Source organism: Rattus norvegicus, chromosome 18, assembly GCF_021556685.1.
Source record: "Rattus norvegicus strain SHRSP/BbbUtx chromosome 18, alternate assembly SHRSP_T2T, whole genome shotgun sequence".
Taxonomy (NCBI): domain Eukaryota; kingdom Metazoa; phylum Chordata; class Mammalia; order Rodentia; family Muridae; genus Rattus; species Rattus norvegicus.
The window spans coordinates 27,676,851-27,699,269 of NC_141551.1; the positions used below are offsets into that span (position 1 = coordinate 27,676,851).

Genomic DNA, 22,419 nt, shown 5'->3' on the forward strand with positions numbered 1-22,419 from the left:
TACATCTGTCCTTGCTCTCTCTAACCTGCAGTCTGTTCTCAGCTGAAATCCTCCACTGCTTTGCAAGAGCTGTGCTTTCAGTACAGACTGCTTGTCTCTTGCTCGGCTTGGTAGGTTTCCATTTTCTCTAAGGCCCAAGGCTGAGTCGGGTCCTTTTCAGTTATGCTCTGGAGAGACAGCGGTGATAGTGCCCGGAAGTGGTTAAGGTTCAAATTAGAAGGCCTGTTCTGTTTCTGCCGTGTGGCCTCTGGAGAATAAACAGGCCCTCTTGGGCCTTAGTTTCCTCATCTGTTAAAGAAAAAACAAAAAAGGGCGAGGGGTGTGGGTGTTTCCCAATGGTCACGGAAACAAAACATCCCCCGCCCCACCCCCCCAAAAAAACCCTGCTCGACCTTTGCTCGAGATGGGTTTAGCACACACACAGTCGACTGTGGCTGCTGTTGGGGTCACAGTATTGATCGCAGTGTTTCTGTGTCTGCCTCCCCTGCGGGCTGTGAGATGGAGGCGGGGGCGGCGCGGCGTCCCGGTGTGACTCGTCGCTGCAGCCGCAGTGGCCAGCTCGCGCCTGGCACTGAGACGGTCGGCAAATGTTTGCTGAATTAATGAGTGGGGGCTGTAGGGAGGGCTTGGGCTGCAGTTCCGCCTCGGCTGTTGCAGCTGGGGCGCGCATGTACGTGTGTGTGCCCCTGGGAGCGGGAGTGAGGGGTGTCTGGGGGGAGCCGGATTCGCGTCCCGGGGGTCTGGCGGCGCCGTGGGCAGCCTGGCGCGCCCGCTCCCTGGGGTCCCCGCCGAGCGCCTGCTTGGCTGCGGGACCCCGTTGCCAGGAGCAGTCAGGATGCGGCAGCGTCTCCATGGCAACGCGGCATCTCGAGCCTCGCGCCGCCCTCCCCCGGCGCCCCGCAGTGGGCAGGAGGCCGAGCCTGGCAACCCCTCCCGGCCCAGCAGCCAGCAAGCTGGGCCAGGAGGCCAAAGCCTCGTGGGAGGGGCTGAGGAGGGGGCTCCTTATTTTTCTGGGAATGAAAGGCTGACCTGCCTTTACTTCCCTCTATGTCTGAGGGAAGCAGAAAAAGGAGGCTCTGTCCTCTGTTCATATGCAGCGCCCAAGCCCCTTTGCTATCTTCCCCCCACCGCATCATGCTAGGAAATCATGGTCAGGGTCTGGTCAGGGCCAGAAACTCTTGAGGGCTAGATCGGATCTAAATTCTGACTGAAAATGGTACAATGATACAGGCTGGAGGCGCTGTGGAGAGGGGCACTGAAGCATAGTGGGAAGTACCATCCTGAACCAGTTTTTGAGTGCAAGTTCAGTGACTGCACTAGCCATCCAGTGTCAAGCACGGTGCCCACTGCTCACAGATACTGCCCATGTCCCCAGCGGATGTTATGACCCTCTTTACTTCTTAGCCATATTCCTAAACCCATTTAATACTTCCTACTGTGAGTTTGTACCCCAGCACTTACGCAGTATCTCTATAAGGTGTTACTCAGTTTGCCCCTGGGTAACTCTCCGTGCCCCCTTCCTTCTTTGGCTTAGTGTGTCTTAACGGTCTGCAGGGATCATAACACTGCTCCCAGTACTTATCCCCCAGTGTTCTCTTATCAAGCTGTCCAGTAACCAGAGCATTCCGTGTAGTTCCCAGACCCTTCCTGTGCTCACATCAAGTACTCAGCGATGACCGCTACAACCTCCTCAGTATATTCCCAGTAGGCACTTCCTGGCCCACACCAGGTAAATTCTCCTTTAATTCTGTCCTCACTTCCGCCCTCTAAGCTTGAGCACCGACAGGCCGTAGAGCTCTCGATGGCCAGGAGGGGGCGCACGAACAGTCTCACGGAGGTCTCAGCGTAGGGTGCGGCTAGAGTGGAAGGCCAAGGGGAGAAGTACTGTTGTACCGAGGCTGAGTCCACGCTTTGGGTGGGACCGCATCCCGGGGGCATTTTTTTCCGAAGTTGCTGAACCTTCTACGCCGCATCCTTTGCGGGCCCACTGAAGACGCCGTCGTGGTTTGAGCTCTGAGAGGGAACGCGCGCCCTCTGGTGGCCGCGATGCAGAACAACTCCCCAGGTTGCTGGGGAAGGGGCACTGTTGGGAACCTACCTCTTCACCTACTAGAGCCTGTTTTCCAACCCCCAGAAGTCTTTGAAGGGTCAAGTGCATCCACCCCTCCTCTCACAAAATAAGATTTCCTCCAAAAATTGGAGAAATGGACTCCTATCTGTGCATGTGGACAGAGCTACAGCAGGAGCGACTGTTGTATTTGGGTGACTCACTAAGGTTGGACTGTGATCTTGTACCCATCTTTGGCCTGGCGTCATGGATAGTGATTGAGTCCCTTGAAATGTCTCCCCCATCTGTTTTGCATGATAGGGTGATAGACAGCTGAGCCTGTGAAGTGTTCTTGGATCAGCAATAAAGATGGGGATGTAATGATGAAAGACACTGGTTTGGCATTGAACTTCAGCAATCCAGTTCTCTTGTCTGTCTGTCTGTCTGTCTGTCTGTCTGTCTGTCTGTCTGTCTGTCTGCCTGCCTGCCTGCCTGCCTGCCTGCCTGCCTGCCTGCCTGCCTGCCTGCCTGCCTCCCCACCCCCTCTCCAAGACAGGGTTTCTACATGTAGCCCAGGCTGTCCTGCTGTCCTGGAACTCATTCTGTAGACCAGGCTGGCCTCCGATTCAGAGATCCAACCGCCTCTGCCTCTCAAGCACTGGGATTAAAGGTGCGTGTCACCATCACCCTTCTCCTCCTCAGTGTCCTCCTTCCTTGATATCTCTGTCTCTGTCTCTCTCTGTCTCTTCATCTCTGTCTGTCTGTCTCTGTTTCTGTCTCTCTGTCTCTGTCTCTCTCTTTTTCTCTCTGTGTATGTATGCCATGTGTGTACAGGTGCCTGCAGAGGTCAGAAGAAAACATCCAATCCCCTGCAAATATAATCACAGGAGGTTTTGGCACCCATGTTCTGGGACTAACTGAACTCTGGTCGTCTGGAAGAGCACCAAGTGCTTTTTTCTTTCTTTCGTTTTGCTTGTTCATTTGTTTTTGAGACTCTCACTGTGTAGCCCTGGCTGGCCAGAAATTTTGTAGACTAGGCTGACCTTAAACTCACAGGTATCCAATCCACCAGCCTCTGGCTTCTGAGTAGCTCTGTCGGTAGAATGGTTGCCTGGCATGCATGGGGCCTTGGGTTCTACCCTCAGCACCACGAAAACATGGCAGGGTGGGTGTTCAGAAGATCAAGGTCGTCCATGAAATGAGTTTAAGACCTGGGCTATACAAGACCTTATCTCAACACTAAAATTAATAAAATAAAATGAATTAAATAAGGACCAAAACTCCTCCTGTTCCCCAGGTTCATTGCAAAGGTTAAATCAGAGGAAGAAGAAGAGCAGCAGAAGCAGGAGGAGAAGGAGGAGGAGGGCAGGAGGAGGGCAGGGGGAGGAGCTTGGGGATAATAGCGGCAGTGGTGGTAGTTAATCATGTGCTAGCTGACACAGAAAGTGGCTGAGCATTAACAATCCAAGAAGTGGTATCGCTCCCTCAAAAACCCTTCCTACTTTGGGGATTTCCCCCTCAATTTTATTTAATACACCTATGTTCTCTCTGCACCCAAGAAAGAGATATAACTAGACTGGGCGTGATTCAGAGGGTGCGTTCTGAAGAGGCGCTCAGCACAAATTTGCTGCCAGGCCTTCAGGGTGAGCTTTGGGAGCCCTACTAAGGCTGGGGGCAGAGTGCTTTCCACTGTTCTGTGTTCCCATGGCTTGGGTTAGATCCCCCTCTTTCCCCCAAGTAGGGCAAGGGGGCTGGTTGACAGAGAAAGTGTGTCCCAGTGTGGACAGTTGGATCTAGGGGACTTGCCTAAGAGCTGTGATGGTTCCTACAAGAGCAGGAAGGAAGTGGGGAGGTGGAGGGGCGGGAGGAAGGAAGGATGGGCAGGCTCCAGCTGGGAGCGAGTTCTCGATTAGCCAAGAAAAGAGGCCATCTGGACTGGACTGGCTCAAAGGGCAACGGGATGGTCACCGTGGCTGGGGTTTGCCTGCCAGTGTGTGTGTGTGTGTGTGTGTGTGTGTGTGTGTGTGTGTGTGTGTGTGTGTTGGCAGGGAGGAAACAAGAAAAGAGAGAAAAGAGGATATGAGTTTTTCCTTTTTTGGGGGCTCTATGACAGTGCTGTCAGGAAGGGGAAGTGACACTTGGGTCTGGACCAAGACGTGGCCTGCTCCTCTTTGTCCCTGTTTCCCAGCCTGCCTGATCTGCAGCTGAGGCCCTCACAGAGTCCAGACTGTACACTGCCTGTAGGCCCCCCCACCTATGCCCAGCAGCCCTTACTGATAGCACACTGTGTGCTGCATTAGGCTTATGAATCAGAGGGACCCCGTCCCTGTGCACACGCGTGTCTGTAGTGAGGGAGGATGATGAACCACTGGGCTGTGAATCTGAGAAGCACTAGGCCTGTCGCAGCCCAGGGCAGATGCCTGATCCAGTCTAGAAGGTGAAGGAATCTTCACGCCAAGATGGGAAAGGACAAGTAAACATTTGGCAGGACAAAGGGTGCGGTAGGGAGGTTCTAGGGAAGGGTGGCTTCCAAATACAAGACTGAGGGACTGGGCTGGGGATTTAGCTCAGTGGTAGAGCGCTTACCTAGGAAGCGCAAGGCCCTGGGTTCGGTCCCCAGCTCCAAAAAAAAAGAACCCCCCCCCCAAAAAAAAAGACTGAGGGACTGCGGGCCTTTGGTATCAGCTGCACTGGTGTGTAGCACTGAGAGGTAGAGCGTGAGGAGACTGGGCCTCTAGCCGTGTATTTCTTCCAGAACGCACGGAGGAACAGAGAAGGTTCAGGTAGCTCGGGGTGGCATAAGGCTTAATGGAGGATATTCAGGGCTTCTGTGTTCTGTGGTCTCACTGCCCAGAGTCCCTCAGTACTTCTTTTTTTTTTTAAAGATTTATTTATTTTATGTGTAAGAGTACACTGTAGCTATTTTCAGACACACCAGAAGAGAGCATCAGATCCCATTACAGATGGTTGTGAGCCACCATGTGGTTGCTGGGAATTGAACTCAGGACCTCTAGGAGAGCAGTCAGAGCTCTTAACCGCTGAGCCATCTCTCCAGCCCTCCTCAGTACTTCTTTAGGGGATGACCAGACTGGGGCACTTAGAGATTCCAGGTAGCAATTCAGCCATCGCACCCTGACTCTGGAAAGGCTACTGAGCTACACGGCTTGACCTTACCTGCTCCAAACCTCAGTGGCAGCAGAGGACTGTAGTAGATTCCCATGTGTCTCTTCATCCAGTGTGTTCCCAGCCCTTTGATACGCTGTCACTTCGGGGCCACACCTCCTCCCTGTACCTGGATGGGCTCAGGAGCCAGCCAGCCTGTATATTTTGGATTTAAATCCCTGGTGGTGAGGAGAGGGCTTGTGACTTGATTTGGGCCAGTCAGAATACTGGCTTGGAGTGACAGGGCATGCTGGGAAACTTCATGCATGCAGATCACATGGACCCTAGCTAAGAAGGGTTGGCATGGCTGAATGTTCTCCTGTCTTCTTTATCATTTTTTTTTTTTTTGGTTCTTTTTTTTTTTTTTTCCGGAGCTGGGGACCGAACCCAGGGCCTTGAGCTTCCTAGGTAAGCGCTCTACCACTGAGCTAAATCCCCAGCCCCCTTCTTTATCATATTATTTTAAGGCAGGTCCTCATGTATCTCAGGTTAGCCTCGAACTTGATATGAAGCTGGGGGTGACCTTGAACTTCTGATCTTCCTGCCTCTACCTCTTGGGTATGGGTATTGGAGGTGTGAGCCACAGCCTCTCCCTGTTTACGTGGTCCTGGGAATTACACTCTGGGCTTTGTGCATGTGAGGCAAACTCCCTATCCACTGAGCCACACCCCAGCTTATCTGATCTTACATTTTTGTAGAACTGGAAACTGAACTTAGGGCCTTGCACATGCTAGGCAAGTGCTAAACCACTGAGTGCTATCCTGGCCTTCTTAAAAAAATTGTTTGTTTTTGAGACAGGGTTTCTCTGTCTGAGCCTTCCCAGTGTTGGGAGCATAGGCGGCATTTGCCAGTGTCTTATGTTCTGTTGTGGTGCATTGAGAATGGAGCCCGGACCTCGTGTGCTGGGCCAGCACTGGACCTAACTAACTTTGGAGCTGCATTCGCAGGCACCTGCTTTATTCTTCTTTCTTTCTCCCAGTGAGCTGAGCCCTGTATCTTCATCTAGTGCTAGGTCCTTCTACGTAATTGGCTCAGGGGAAGGACCTGTCCCCATCTCTACTTTAGGGTAGGAAGCTGTGATGTGGGTGCAGGGACCTCTGGCTTCCCCTCCCTCTTTCAGTTGCCCAACTTGTGGTCAGTGGCTTCTCAGTCCCCAGAGACCAGGACAGGATCAGACCCGCCTTTTCTTTTCTTTTCTTCTTTTTTTTTTTTTTTTTGGTTTCGGAGCTGGGGACCGAACCCAGGGCCTTGCGCTTCCTAGGCAAGCGCTCTACCACTGAGCTAAATCCCCAACCCCCAGACCTGCCTTTTCTTTGCACCACTTTCCCCACAGCCTCTCCAGGAGTTGCTTCTCTCCTGCTGGACCAGGGCTGTTCAGGGCTGTGGTGGGCAGGACAGGCAGCTAGGGGAGGCCAGCATCATCAGACTTGCAGATACCGCTGCTTCTGATGCCCATCTTCATGGACCACCAGGCTGCTACCCATGGGATTTTTGTTTGTCTGTCTTTGAGAGCAGTCACCACAGAGCAAGGCTTGATGGGAAGCCTCAGAAACAGAAGGAATAGAGCTAAGGAGGATGACCGTCTTCCCTCCCTGAACCCAGCTGCAGGCAAGTGGATTAGAAATGTGGGGGGCTGGGGATTTAGCTCAGTGGTAGAGCGCTTACCTAGGAAGCGCAAGGCCCTGGGTTCGGTCCCCAGCTCCGGAAAAAAGAACCAAAAAAAAAAAAAAAAAAAAAAAAAAAAGAAATGTGTGCTTCCGCTGGGCTGGAGAGATGGCTCAGCGGTTAAGAGCCCCAAACTCAGGAGGTCCTGAGTTCAATTCCCAGCAACCACATGGTGGCTCACAACCATCTGTAAAGAGATCTGATGCCCTCTTCTGGTGTGTCTGAAGACAGCTGCAGTGTACTCATATATAATAAATGAATAAATCTTAAAAAAAAAAAGAAAAAAGAAACGTGAGCTTCCATCTTGACTCATGTCTCGGGACAGTGAGAAGAGGGGTGAGAGCCATCGTTAGCCACCAGCGGAGAACAGGATCGCTAAGCCTGAGAGAAAAACCACTTCAGATGGGGTCTGTGAGGGCAGCAAGGGGGTGGCTAAGGCCCCCCATCCCCCCACTCTTGGACAGATTCAAATCACAGACCTGTAGAAAATGAAATCCCCCTCTACAGCCTACGGTAATAGTCTCACCTAGGGGTGGGGCCTCAGCAGCCCTCCCCACTCCCGCTGGAGTGTCCACACGGAGGCTCCATCTTGTGCAGGTGTTATGCAGGACATTCTTTTTCCTTCTTTCTTTCTTTCTTTCTTTCTTTCTTTCTTTCTTTCTTTCTTTCTTTCTTTCTTTCTTTCTTTCTTTCTTTCTTTCTTTCTTTCTTTCTTTCTTTCTTTCTTTCTTTCTTTTTTTTGGAGCTGGGGACCGAACCCAGGGCCTTGCGCTTGCTAGGCAAGCGCTCTACCACTGAGCTAAATCCCCAACCCCTATGCAGGGATTCTTACTTGCTTGTTTGCTCAGGGTTCTTTTTCCCCCTTGGCCCAGACTGTGAGCTTCTTTCTGTCTGGGTCCTCCTCTGCCTTGTTCCCTGTGTTTTCAGAGTCTGGTCTCATACCGTGGGAGCCTCAGAGCAACCTGGCTCTGCTCTCACAGAGTTCATATCGTAGCTAGGGCTGACCAAGCAAATGCATTTGTTCTCCTTGTTGCTTGTTGCCTTGAAACTCAAGTAGGCCTCAAACCCATGATCCTCTTGCCTAAGCCCCACAAGTAATGGGTTTATAGGCACAGATCGCCGGGCCTAGCTAGGCCAGACTAACTTTATGACACACATTTTGAACTTACCTTTGTGGCACACGCTTTTAATCTCTGCACTCATGAGGCAGAGGCGGATGGATCTATGAGTCCCACCTGGTTTACAGATCAAGTTCCGGGACATCCAGGGCTGCATAGAGGAGCTGCGTCCATAATGTGCTTTTGTGTTCATTTCTCTTTATTCATCTAATTTTTCAATAACCATTAGGTCTAATTAGTGCTGCCCATCTGTGCATGGGTGTGGGGTCATCTATTGCTACATGGGCAGCTGGTCAGGGTTTGCACCTCCGAAGAAGAATGATTTTCCTTCTCCCAGCAGCTATCAAAATGCCCTTAGCTCCTCTGGTAGAGTTGGGCTTTGAGAACTCCTCCCCCATCCTCTCTGGGGTTTTGATTGGCATGACCTTGTGCAGGGCTTGTGCATGTAACTAAAGCTGCTGTGAGCTCATGAGTGGAGCAGTCTTGCTTGGCCCAGAAGACAGCGTTTGTCAGCACTCCTCCCCGCCCTCTGGCCCTCACGTCCTCCATTTTGCCTCCTTTCTTTGTTCCCTGAGCCTTCGTGCAATGAATTGTCCCACTTACCTGGTTGTGGTGTACACACCTTTAACCCTAGCCCTTGGGCAGCATAGGCAGGTGGATTTCTATGAGTTTGAGGCTAGCCTGATCTACATAAAGTTCCAGGACAGTCAAGACCGTATCTTTAAAAAGGTCCCATTTATGGCTGAGCAGTCGCAGCTTGACCAGATGAGTGTCTGTGTTTTCTGCTGACACGGCAGAGAGAAGCTTTGCACGGCTGAGGACAGCTCAAAGCTATCGCTGCAGGCAGATTTGGAAAGCAGTTTGATAGACAGGGGCTGAGAGATGGCTGCGGTTTGACAGAGGTTAAGAGCACTGGCTGCTCTTCCAGAGGAACCTAGTTCAACTCCTGGTACTTACACGGCAGCTCCCAATCATCTGTAACTGCAATTCCAGGAGATCAGATGCCCTCCTCTGGACTCCTTGGGTACCAGGACACAAGTGGTGTACAGACATACATACAGACAAATCACTCACACACACACACAAACACACACAGTGCCTTTGTAGAAAACAGGTTTTGACACGATCTATCTATCTATCTATCTATCTATCTATCTATCTATCTATCTATCTATCTATCTATCATCTTCTATCTACCATATCTATCTATCATCTATCTATCTATCTATCTATCTATCTATCTATCTATCTATCTATTTTTGGCTTCTCGAGACAGTTTTTCAGTGATTAATTAATAAAAGATTTATTTATGCAAGAATAGAGTCATCCTTGCCAAACTTAGTAGGAGATGTTAAATTTTCTGTCCAATTTTCCTTCCTAGATAAGTCTTTCCTTTCTGTCCCTGTCTGTTTTGAAAACATAATACCAGAAGAGGAGAGGCCCCCAAACCTGCCACCACTCCTAAAAGTGAGTTCTTGGGAGTGGGTCTGAAATTATGCTGAACTTGCATAGGTCCAACTAGTCAAGGCAGGATCCTCGATGTGTGTTTGGCGTTTGAGGTCATTGTACTGAAGCAGATACTCCCATTTAAGCCGGGCCCTTTTGCTCAAGCGCTCGACCTGTGTCTTTACGGTCTCTAGAGACACATATACTCGGCAGGGTTGAGGGTACTGGGAGAGTGGCCAGGGGCGCAGGCTTATACTTGGGACCCAATGTCTTGGCTCTGAGTCATAGTTTCTCCTGTAGCCCTGTCTGTCCTGGAATTCACTCTGTAGACCAGGCTGGCCTGGAACTCAGAGATCTGCCTGCCGCTGCTTCCAGAGTGCTGGGATTAAAGGCGTAAAGATGTGTGCCACCACTATCTGGCCTAAAACATGATGATTTGACAGAATAACAATTATGCTTTCTACCCTAGAGTCTATGACCTCCTCAGCCACTGGCTGTTCACCAAGTTTACAGCACCAGGCTGGAGTAAGTCTCAAATCCAGTCTGAAAGTAGTTGGTTACCTCATAATAGCCATGTCACTATAATGTCGGTGGGCACATCTTCTGTGGCAAGTTCTAACTAAAGCAGGTAGGGTGCAGATCATTGATGCCCCTCCACCCTGAGCGGCCTTCACCTCACCTTCTGGTATATGAAAGCTGGTCAGCAGGGAGGCAGCTTCCGAGCTCTGTTTTAGTTTTAGTGTAAATTTAATAATGTGTGTGTGTGTGTGTGTGTGTGTGTGTGTGTGTGTATGTGTGTAGTGTTAAAGACTAAGCTTAGAGCTTTGCACATGCTAAACAAGTGCTCTGTCATAAGGTACATCCTCATCAACTTCTTTTGGACAGGGTCTCATGTAGCCCAGGTTGGCCCTGGATCTCTTATGTAAATGAGGCTGGTATTGAAGCTTTGGGATACAGACACGCCCTATCCACAACTTATTGCTTCCAGCTTTGAGTGAGTTATAGGGATCTGAGTTCAGAACTTATACCCTTGCACATGTGCCTTACCCACTGAGCCATCCCTCCAGTTCTCAGACTGGGAACGCATCTGCTGGAAGACAGTGTTTCCTCATCTCTCTTCTGGCCTCGTTTGTGTTCTCATGGTGGTACTCACACCTGCCAGCCTTTTCCACAGGGAGCCCTGTGAGGCAAGCAGAGGCTTCCTTAATACTGCAGTGAGCTCAGGTGTATCCATCACCATGGTAACCACACTGGGTGATAACATCCAGGTTTCTTCCCGGCCGGCTAGCTGTATCTTGGCTGCCTGCTTAAGCCCTGCCATCTTTGCTGAATCTCTTTGAGCATCAGACCTGGGTCCCAGGGACTGTGAGTCAGGTTCCCCCAAAATGTGAGCAACCTCCCTTCACCAACTATGCAACTGACACTTTGGCTAGCCTTGCAGCCAAAGTTTCAGCCTAGGACACGGAAGTGGGGCCCTGTCCATTTTATCTAGAGAGGGTTAGTTGACTCTAGAAAAGGGAGGGCTGGAGAGATGGCTCAGTGGTTAAGAGCACTGACTGCTCTTCCAGAGATCTTGAGTTTAAATCCCAGCAACCACATGATGGCTTACAACCATCTGTAATGAGATCAGATGCCCTCTTCTGGTGTGTCTGAAGACAGCTACACTGTATATAATAAATATTAAAAAAAAAAAGCTGTGCCCCCCCCCCAAAAAAAAAAAAAGAAAAGGAAGATAGAGGGACCAGGGCCTAACCTGTTCCAGATAGCACTTCCTGGCCAAGTTCTCTGCCACCAAGGTTACATCAGATTAGATCAGAGTGCTCTTGCTACCTTTCTGTCTGATCAGGGAGGCTCACATTTCACTTTGAGTTGCTATGGTTTTACTGTGTGTGTGTGTGTGTGTGTGTGTGTGTGTGTGTGTGTGTGTGTGTGTAGGGGGTGCCTGTGCCATATGCACCTGTGGCGGTCAGAGGACAACATCATGGAATGGGTTCTCTTTTACCTTTAAATGGGTCCAAGGACTAAGCCCAGATTAGCAGGCTCTTTTATCTTCCCAGCCATCTTGATGCCCACTCCAGCCCCATCTTTTTATCTATTGAGTAGATCAGGTTGGCCCATGGGCACACATGTGAAAGGTTTTCCTTCCCTTCCCTTCCCTTCCCTTCCCTTCCCTTCCCTTCCCTTCCCTTCCCTTCCCTTCTCTTCCCTTCCCTTTCCTTTTCCCTCCCTCCCTCCCTCCCTCCCTCCCTCCCTTCTTTCCTTCCTTCCTTCCTTCCTTCCTTCCTTGTTTTCTTCTTCTTCTTTTTTTTGTTTTTTCAAGACAGGGTTTCTTCATGTATCCTTGGCTGTCCTGGAACTAGCTCAGAGATCTGAACTCCCAGAGATCCTCCTGCCTGTGCCTCCCAAGTGCTGGGATCAAACATGTGCGGTACCACTGTCTGAACCAGCCCCATCTTTTTTTTTTTTTTTTTTTTGGTTCTTTTTTTTTGGAGCTGGGGACCGAACCCAGGGCCTTGCGCTTCCTAGGCAAGCGCTCTACCACTGAGCTAAATCCCCAACCCCCCAGCCCCATCTTTTAAAAAGGTTTTTGTTCTTGTGGTTTTTGTTCGATTTTTTTTTTTTTTTTTATTGTTCGTCTGCTTGTTTTTAGTCTAAGCCTCTTTCTGGGCCCTCAGACGTTTTTGGTCTATTCTTCTGAACAACCTAGAAATCCCTCTTTAAGGCTCCTGGTTCAGTGCTGCTTGCATACCATCCTGTAATGGAGAGCTCACTCCCTTGAAAACCAGCTTGTTCCGTTACAGGGCAACTTTGAGGGAGACTGTAGGTTTCAGTCGTCAACTTGATGGGGTTTAGGATCACCTAGCAGACCAGCCTGCAGGCAAGCCTGTGAAGGATCTCCTAGAGTAGGTTATCAGTTGAGGTGATTGAGGTGCTGCATGAGGCTCACCTGGACTGGGTGAACAGGAGCGGTCCAGCTGTACAAACATCTGTAGTTCCCAACTGCAGATGCAGTGTGACTGGCTGTCCTAGGCTCCCACTGCCACACCCTTATTGCCGTGACAGACTGAACCAGTCATTAGAATGAACCCCTTTCTCTTAAGATGATTTGGGCAGGTACTTAAGTGACCTCTCTTTGTCCCACATAGGTCCTCGATGGTCCCCCAGTGTTCTTTGTCCCCTGTCCTTGCTCCAGCTTTCTTTCCAGTTCTGACCGTTTCTGTTCCTCGAGAGCAATCTTTCCAGACTCTCATCTCCTGAGCAGCTGTCCCCTGGGTGTGCTGTGGTTATGATGGGTCCCTTCTGCAAGTGACTATTTTTCCAGCACGTAAGAAAATATGTGTTGGTTACAGTAAAATTATAAATATATGAAAGGAAAAATATGTCCCTAATCCCACTACCCAAAGAACTCCTTGGGGCCTCTTTCCCCAAACTGATGTCACCGTGTTAATGTGAGAAGTCGGACCAAGATTAGCTGCAGTTGGTGAGGGCGACCTCTCATGGCAGACACAGTAGACATAGTGGATGGTGGATGATGGAGTTTGTTTCTGAAAGCCCTTGGGTCTGCGACAGGCGACAAGCCTCCTCAGGCTTGGGGCCAGGAGGATGGACTCCTAATACAAGGAGAATCTCCTTCCCCAGTGACAATGCCAGTGACAAGGTGGGGGGCATCTTCCAGAGCAGTGCTTACCCCATTGTGTCCCCATCCTCTTCTACTCTCAGGCCTCCTCCTCCTCCTCCTCCTCCTCCTCTTCCTCCTCCTCCTCCTCCTCCTCTTCTTCCTCCTCCTCCTCCTCCTCCTCTTTCTCTTCCTCCTCTTAGAACCTGAGAGCAAGACACTTCAGTTCCCAGGGCAGGACCCTTTGTAGCATGGAGGGAGGGAAGGCCTCAGTTCTGGTCCTGCCAAGGCCCCACAAGAGCTGGTCCTTTTCCCAGCATACCCCTCACCTCAAAGGTCAGGCACACGGAGTCTCTAGTCAAGGAAGAGTGATCCCGGACACCTGTGTTTTGTTTTGTTTTGTTTTTTAAAGAATCTTACTGGTTACTATGTAGTCCTGGCTTTGAATTCACAGCATTTCTCCTATCTCTCCTTCCCAGTGTTGGCAACCACTACTATGCTTAGCTTTTCCCATTGTTATTATGTGTGAGACAAGGTAATCCAGGCTGGCCTCTAAATCACTACTTAGCCTAGGATGACCTTACAGTTTCTAATGATCTTCCAGTGGTAACTTACTATTTATTTTTGTTTGATTTTTTTATTTGGTTTGAGACAGGGTTGCTTTGTGTAGCCCTCCTGGTTCTGGAACTGGATCTGTAGACTAGAGTAGCCTTGAGCTCACAGAGATCTGCCTGCCTCTGCTCCCCGAGTGCTGGGATCAAGGCTGTGCACAGCCACGCCTGGCGGAATCCCACCCCTTCAGTGCTGAGGTTACAGGCGCCCCCCACCATGCCTGCCTTAAAGTTTTGTTTTTTTCTTTATGTGTGTGTGCATGCATGTGTTCACATTTGTGTGTGCGTGTGTGTACATGTTTGTGTGTCTGTGTGTGTACATGCTAGAGGACAGCATCAGCTCTTGTTCCTCAGGAACCATCTTTTTTATTTTCTTTCTTCCTCTGAGACAGAAACTCTTACTGGCCAGGAACTTGCCAAAAAGGATAGACTGACTGGCCACTGAGCCCAGGGTCCTCCTATTTCTAAGTGCTGTGTGGGCCACCATGTTCCAGCATTATAAAACATTTATTATCTATTTTATGTGAGCACACTGTGGCCGCTTTCAGACACACCAGAAGATGGCATCGGATCCCATTACAGATGGCTGTGAGCCACCATGTGGCTGCTGGAAATTGAACTCAGGACCTCTGGAAGTGCTCTTATTCGCTGAACCATCTCTCCAGCCCCAGGATTTTTTAAAGGCTTACTTATTATTTTTAATTTATTCTATTTATTGTGTGTGCATATGTACATATGTCACAGTGCATGGTGATGGAACTTAGGTCCTCAGGCTCCATAGCGAGTGTCCTTATCTCCTAAGCCATCTCATTGACATCTTGGAAAAAAGATTCCTTTGAGTATGTATGTGTGCATACGCACGTGTATGTGTGTGTGTGTGCACGTGTGTGCATGTGCGTGTATGTGCATGTGTGTGTGTGTGTGTGTGTGTGTGTGTGTGTGTGCAGGTATCTGTGGAGGTCAAAAGAAGGTGGCCAGCATCCAGAGTTGGAGTTTTAGGTGGTTGTGAGACACCTAACATGGGACCTCTGGGTCATTGCTGACTGCTGAGCCATCTCTCCAGCCCTCAGAGCCCAGCTTTGGGGTTTTTTTTTTTTGTTGTTGTTTTGCTTCGTTTTTTTTGAGAATCTCAGTCTCACTATGTGGGTCTGGTCGTCCTGGAACGCACTCTGTAGGCCTGGCTGGCTTTGAACTCACAGAGACCTCCCTCCCTATTGCTGGGATTAAAGGCATGCACCGCTCACTATTCCTGGTTACATCCCAGGTTTTTAATTCATTATTTTATGTTTAGGTGTGTGCATGCATGTGTGTGTGTGCTCGTGCACATGAGTGAGGTGCCAGGGGAGGCCAGAGGCATTGGGTCCCCCTGGAGCTGGAATTACAGGAAATCTCGAGCTGTCTGACATGGGTCCTGGGATCCAAACACTAGTCGTCTTGAAGAGCAGCACACTCGCTCTAACTGCTGAGCTATCTCTCCAGCCCATCTAGTGCTCTCTCTGTATGCACTCCTCCATGCCACAAGAGGGCGCCAGATCACATTATAGATGTTTGTGAACCATCCTGTGGTTGCTGGGAATTGAACTCAGGACCTCTGGAAGATCATCCAGTGCTCTTAACCTCTGAGTCATCTCTCCACCTTCCCACTCTTTATGTGGATCTTACTTGTTAAACTGTCTTACTGACCTTTGGACAGTGCTTTGTGGACAACGTTCTTTTTTCTTGAGGACTTGCAAATGAGTCACAGGTCAGCATATGCTTGGTTTTTATCAGACACAACTCCTTCACAGTGTGCTCGTACACTTTGTCCTGTTTATTTTTAAACTTTCATTATTGTTGTGCATGTGCAGGATGCGTTGTGTGGGCGTGGCGACCACAGTGAGCACCTGGAGGTCAGAGGATAAAGTCATGGAGTTGGCTCTCTCCTTCCACCTTATGTGGATCTGGGGATCACATTCAGATGTCGGGCCTCCATCCTGGGGTAGCAGGCCCTTGTACCTGCCGAGTCATCTCCCAGGCCCTGACTGTACAGTTTATATTCCCACCAACAAAAGATGGCCTCCACTGTGAGGTTCTCAGCTCAAAGCACGAGACGGGGCCGCCCACATCAGCTAGAGCCACTCTCTGTGGCTACCCCAGTGTGCCCAGAAGATCACAGTAACTGGTTTGTCTGCAGCTGCCCTGGCATCGACTGGACCCTCAGACTCCAGAGCAGGCACCCAGCTGGCTTTCCTGAGCCCAGACTTGTATAATTGATTCATAGGAACCTGAGTGTCAACTCTTCTGCTTGCCGTTCAATTCCATCTTGTGGGCATTGAGTTAACCCTTCAAATGCCTTGACACAGGAGAGCAGCATATCCCAAACTCATCCCATTCATCCCATTCTGCAGTCGCTGACACAAAGTCCATCCCAGAGAAGAGGAAATAGAAGCACAGAGAGGTTAAATAACTCGCCCAGGTTAACCCGGAAATGGCAGAGCGAGAATGAAAGTCTAGGAAGCTTGGGGCTGGGAAGAGAGTTCAGTTATAAAAGTGTGTGTTTGATACCCAGAACCAGTGTTACCATAAGACAAGTGTGCTCTGAGTGCCTCTAACTCCAGTTTGTAATCCCAGCATTGGGAGGTAGAGGCAGGGGTGTCCCTAGCCCCCAGCTTAGCCTAACCCACATACAGAGTTTCAGGCCAATGAGACACCTTGTCTCAAAGAAGGTGAAAAGTGTCCTTGAGGAATGACACTGGAGGGTGCCTCTGACCTCCACATACACCTACATACATGTACATATACACCCACACACACATGAAGAACGTGGACAGTCTGACCCAAACACCCTGGTTCAACTCTCACTTCGTTGTCTAGAATTTGGTTTCAAGTCTCTGAAAACGCATGATGGCAAATCGTCATGACGTCCTTGTTAATCCAGGGGCAGTGGCTCAGGTCTAGAGCTCAGCTCCTAGAACACTCAGGCAGGGGGATCTCAAGTTGGAGGTCAGCCTGGGGTGCATGGTAAGACTCTGCTTTTAAGACAAGACCAAACAAAACACAAACAAAAATGCCTGATCTTGGTGGCATGTTTCTCGGGCCTTGCTCTATTTGTGTAATCTTTGGCACAGGTCACTCGAGAGCTGCAGGGCCCTGGCAGCGGGGCAGCTGTGGGTTCTGGCTGTGGCCTTTGCACAGCATTCACCAGCAGTGACCTAGAGATCTCCATGGAGATGGTGAATCATGTCATGGCTGTTGGTTCTGATTTACCACTGAGGGGCCCCCAAAACTGAAGAGAAGAGGAGGTGGGGTAAGAAGCCTGAGCCTGCTGGGCTCCCAGCTGCCTGCGCAGCATCTGCATCCAGATTGCAGCTTGCAGGAGGATAATAAACATTTCTTTGCTATTATTTTTTTTAAATGTTTGATTTTGCTTAGTTTTTATTGTGGATCTATGTGTGCATTTGTTGTGGATAGTGGCTCTATATATCCACACACATATGCATGAAGACAGGCATATAAATGTCATTAGAATGTGACTTCAGATGACTATCACCCATGGAAACAGCTGGGCATAGAGACATGTCTATATCCCAGCTCTGGGGAGGCAAATTCCTGGGATTTTCTGGCCAGCAAGTCTAGCTGAATCATGAGGTCTAGTTCTTGTTCTCTCTCTCTCTCTCTCTCTCTCTCTCTCTCTCTCTCTCTCTCTCTCCCTCCATCTCTCTCTCTCTCTCACACACACATATTCTCTCTCTCTCACACACATTCTCTCTCTCACACACACAAACACACACACACACACAAACACACAGACACAGACACACACACACCAACCCACATGTACACACACACACACACAAACACACACATACACAAACACACAGACACACAGACACAGACACACACACCAATCCACATGTACACACACACACACACACACACACACACACACACACACACACACACAAGTTCAAGATTGTCTTTGACTACATAGCGACCTTGAAGTCAGTCTTGGATGTTTGAGACCCTGAGACCCATCAGTACCAAACATACAGAGTACGACTCAGTGCCGTGAAAGACATGGTAATGTGGCATAACTGCTACAGAATCTACTTTCAGAACTTTTCCTGTTAAGATGTATTTATTGCTTTTGAGACAAGGTTCCTGTTTGTAGCCCAGGCTGTCCTCAAACTCAGGAATCTGCCTGCCTTTGCCTCTCGAGTGCTGGTATTGAGGGCATGCACCACCATGATGACTCTGTCGTTCTTTCTTGAGTTCTGTAGGTCATCCAATTGCTGCCTCTGTTAGTGGGAGCTGCTACCTGTCATGGCTGTGGTCAGTAGGGTTTCCCCTTCTTGGCTGTTACAGGTGGATCGGATCCTTCTCTGGACACTGGTCAGACCTGCCCTCACTTCTTCCTCCTCCATTTCTGGTCCTCTGATCCCTTCCTTCTTCATTGGAGAGCTTATTTTCTTGCCCCAAAGGTATATTTTTAGCTTACTCTTTGAGGGAGGATAGTTAATTTAATTCATAATTTAAATATAATAAATAAATTTAATAAAAATATCATTTGCATAGCTGCCACTTCTACTAAGGAATGCTGAGAGTGGAGAAATGATCTTTCCCCAGATGAGCCCCTAGCTGGTTGTGTGATATCAAGTGGTCAGACCTGAAATCTTTCTCTTTTTTCTTTTTTTCGGAGCTGGGGACTGAACTCAGGGCCTTGCGCTTGCTAGGCAAGCGCTCTACCACTGAGCTAAATCCCCAACCCCCTGAAATCTTATATACACAAGCAACATCAAATACGCTGAGAATCTAAAAACATCTTTGGGTATTTGTATCTATGTATAACAATAACAAAGAGAAAGAGGCCATGATTTCAAGAGGGAGGCTACACTCGTGGGGACTGAGGGGGGAAAGGGAAGGGGAAGATGGTGTGGCCAGCTTAGCTGCTCTTGTCCCTCCTAGCTGGTTCCTGTTGTCATTATGACTTAGCTCCAATCTCGTTCTCAGCACAGAAACTAAAGGACTCCTTAAAACACATGTGGAATCGAGCTACCTGTCTGCCTTGGATCTTTGGTAGTGCCTTATGTCACTAAGCGCCACAGGCTTCACATGGTCCAGGAGGCCCCACATAATTTGCTTCTGTTTCCCTACTCCACCTCTCAAACCCTGCATTCTTCATTGCTGGGCCATGGCATGCCCATGTGACCTCAGGGCCTTACCACTGGCTCTAATTCCACCTTGGACCTCTCCTGACGTAACAAAGTCCCACCCCCCATTAAGAGTATCCCAGTAGCATTCTATTTAATGTGGTATCCCCATCTTCTTACCTACTTAGTGACACCATGCAGTAAGTGGTTTGCACAGACCCTTCATTCTTACATGTTTTAGCCGGGGACCAGCTACCACATGAGCCAGGCTTGGGCACTTACTCCACAGCAGGGTCCTTCAGTCTTCGAGGGCTCCACTTCTGCCTGGGGTCTGCTTTGATAGCTTCAGAGCTCCCCAGGGCAGAGTGAGGGAAGGTCTGTGCCCATGCCTGACTCTCTTGGTCCCCTATGAAGGAGTGCCCACCATACCTTAGCTCCTCTCACTTGGTTCGACCTGTAGAGTCACCCACCCCTTACCTTGCAGGCTTCCCTATCCCTTATCCTGCTCCTTGGCCTTCTTCATCTTCCTTCCTGCCACTGAGTCACACCCCAGGCCTCCTAACCTACTTTCTGCTTCTTATTACTACTATTGATATCATTATAAACATCCATCTCGTCACACCTTGCTTCTTCCTACCCCCTTTTTGAAGAAGAGTGAGAAGTTTTGTTGTTGTTGGTTTTTGTTTGTCTGTTTGTTTTTTTTTTTGTTTTGTTTTGACAGGGTCTCACTTTGTATGTTTGGCTGATGTGAAACTCACTAGGCAGACCAGGTTGGCCTCGAACTCTCAGAGACCCGCCTGTTTCTGCCTCCTGTGTAGGGCGTGTTTCTGATGCTTTGATCAGGAATCTGCGTGTGAACACGGAAGGTCCTGTTCTCCAATTGGTTTTTGGTCGATCGATAAAGATGCTAGCTGGATGGCAGAGGCGGGGCTTCCAGGTTCCCACAGGCAGGCTAGGAAATGTAGAAGAGGAAGGAGATTTACCATGCTTTGGAGGGAGGGAGAGCCATTAGACACATGAGATCTCAGGTGGAGGAGCCGTTGGGTCTGGGGTAGCAGGCGGGGGATTAGAACTAAGCTGAGGGCAGATTTAGGGTGTAGAGCTAGGACTGAAGGTAACTGAGCCACTGAACTGAGGGAAGGTTTAGAGGTGTTGAGCTGGGAGTGACGGTGAGGGCACGTTAGCCATGGGAGGCTTAGAAGTGCCCAGCCATTAAAAGACAAGCATATTAAAAGTAAATTAATGTCTTTCACCTGCAGATCCAAGGGAACCTGAGTGGCGGCTGGTAGCGAGGTCTGCCTGGAGCTTAAAGCCGGATAGGAGAAACTCCGTGCTACAGTCAGGATTGTACATGTGGCATTAAAGACACATGGCATCCAAGTTGGGGCCTGCAGGAAATTAGTTTTCTTCTTCTTCTCCTCCTCCTTCTCTTCCTCTCTTTCTCCTCCTCCTTCCCCCTCCTCCCCCTCCCCTACCCGTCCCCTTCTCCCCTTCTCTTGGTTTTTCAAGACAGAGTTTCTCTATGTAATCCTAGCTGTCCTGAAACTCACTCTGTAGACCAGACTCAGAGATCTGCCTGCCTCTGCAGGCTGGGATTAAAGGTGTGCACCATAACCATCCGGCTAGGGAGTTTCTTCTTGCCACCCACACCCCATTTCTGTTTTCAGGATCTCATGTAGCCCAGGCTAGTCCCTAACTAGCTATGCATCTGAACTTCTGATCCTTCTCCCTCTACTTTCTGAATTGTGGCTTACAGCATGCTTGGTTCTCCGCAGTGCTGAAGGGTGAAGAAGGGTGAAGAGTTTTGTTGGCTTTGTTTCCTGGCCAACTGCAATTGAGGTCAATATAAATTTATTAAACAAATGAGGGAATGGAGAGTGTATGATAATTTGGAACTCCAGTCTTAAAATGAGTTGAGCCCAATGTCTAGCATGGTAGTTTGGTGGCCGTTTGAATTGTATGCTAGTCAGTAGTCAATTCTCCTCTCTTGCTGGCTCTAGGCATTTGCCTCCAGATTTTCCTGGGGCCATGGTTCCTTCCACTATCAGTACTTGTGATGGAGGAGCCTGCCTTCTAAGGAAGCCATGCAGGAGTCGGGGCTAGCTACACTGGAGGACGGACTGTAGTGTAAGGATTAGATATCTCTAGGGGTTGAGCCAAGTGAGAAGTGCTAGCACATGGTGGGTTCACCAGGGTCCAAGGGAGGTGAGTGTGCCTATAGACCTTTCCTGGCTGTGCCCTGGGGAGTTCTCAAGCCAGCAGAGTAGGTCTTAGTCAGGGATGGGGACCTCAATACTATTATAGCATAGCTACAAGGATGCTGGGATCATTCTGCCCGAGCTGCTATGGGAAGTGGGATCAGACTGGGAGCTCTCCAACCCCAGTTCAGGTGCCAGCACCCAGGAAGAGAGGCCTGTGCAAGTAATGTGGTTGACGCGGTGGCTCTGTGGCTCAGATTGTGTCATGAGATGGGTCCAACCCCAGAACGCCCAAAAGAAAACAAAATGAAACAGAACTGTCAGCAAGCAACACTGTCCTCAAAGGTGAAGTGGGATGAACAATGCTCACCTCGTTCGGAAAAAACGAAATAGACTCACCAGTGTGGATGACTTAATAGAGGTGACACATTCCTGCAGTCTCAGCACGTAGAAGACTTTACGGACAGCGTCGGGCACATAGCTAGTTTGAGGCTAGCCTGTGTTATATGGAAGTCTACCTCATATTCTCATCTCTTGAAAGGACTTGGCAGAAGCCCTGTGCAAGGGCAAAATAAAAGTTAGCGTTTGGGGGTTGGGGATTTAGCTCAGTGGTAGAGCGCTTGCCTAGCAAGCGCAAGGCCCTGAGTTCGGTCCCCAGCTCCGAAAAAAAAAAAAAGAAAAAAGAAAAGAAAAAAAGAAAAGAAAAAAGAAAAAAGTTAGCGTTTGTTGTCTTACCTGCTCTCCCGGGTCAGGCTTCTACCTGGTGGGACTGTTGCAGTTTCTGTGTTTACCAGCAGGTGGCGGCCCAACCCCAAAAGAGCACTTCTTGATCAATTCCTTTTTCCTGGACACCGGGAATGTAGGGCAGGACGGAACAGGGCGGTGACACTCCTACTTTTCCTGATACATCAAAACTTGGGGCGAAGTGCAGACGGAAGAGGCGTCCTCGGTCACTATGCGACAGGAGAGTCTCCATTTCCATCCATATTTGCGAAAGAGCATGGTCTTTGGGGACATGCTGGACGAAGTTGAGGAAATAAGGTTGGAATAGATAAAGGACTTCTTGAGGAAGCGAGGATCTGGACTCCACACTGGCGATAGACAGTTGTGGTTGGAGGTCTGGCGTGGATTAGGCCAAGTGATGACTCCTGTGACTATATCTGCTCACCTAGTAAGAGAATGCCGGGCTGCTCTTCCGCGTGGACCCGCAGTAAATGCTGGCTCGGTGACGTGATACACTGTAATTCAAAGTGCTACCAGCAGAGGGCAGCAGGAAGCCATCCGCCTGGCCCGCTCCCTCCAGCACCCACTTGCTCTCCTGGGAACCTGCGATCTGGACTCAGCCAGCCTGGGCAAGATCCAACTTGTCAGGTGTCCTCCGCTTTTGAGAAAGCTCGTCATACTCTCTTCTTGGGAGCACTGGGGGA

The 22,419-nt window shown here is 49.6% G+C and overlaps 1 long non-coding RNA gene and 1 pseudogene across 1 annotated transcript; both read right to left on the reverse strand.

Moving 5' to 3' along the window:
• Window positions 1–9,330: 9,330 nt before the first annotated feature.
• LOC103694193 (NADH dehydrogenase [ubiquinone] 1 beta subcomplex subunit 4 pseudogene) lies at window positions 9,331–10,759 on the reverse strand (annotated as a pseudogene).
• Window positions 10,760–17,763: 7,004 nt separating this feature from the next.
• Window positions 17,764–22,211, reverse strand: LOC102551758 (uncharacterized). Its single transcript, XR_015642870.1, has 4 exons — window positions 22,161–22,211; window positions 21,728–22,010; window positions 21,392–21,548; window positions 17,764–19,746 (listed from the first exon to the last, which is right to left on the reverse strand). It is a non-coding gene; the product is annotated as an uncharacterized LOC102551758 (long non-coding RNA).
• Between the last annotated feature and the right edge of the window lie 208 nt (window positions 22,212–22,419).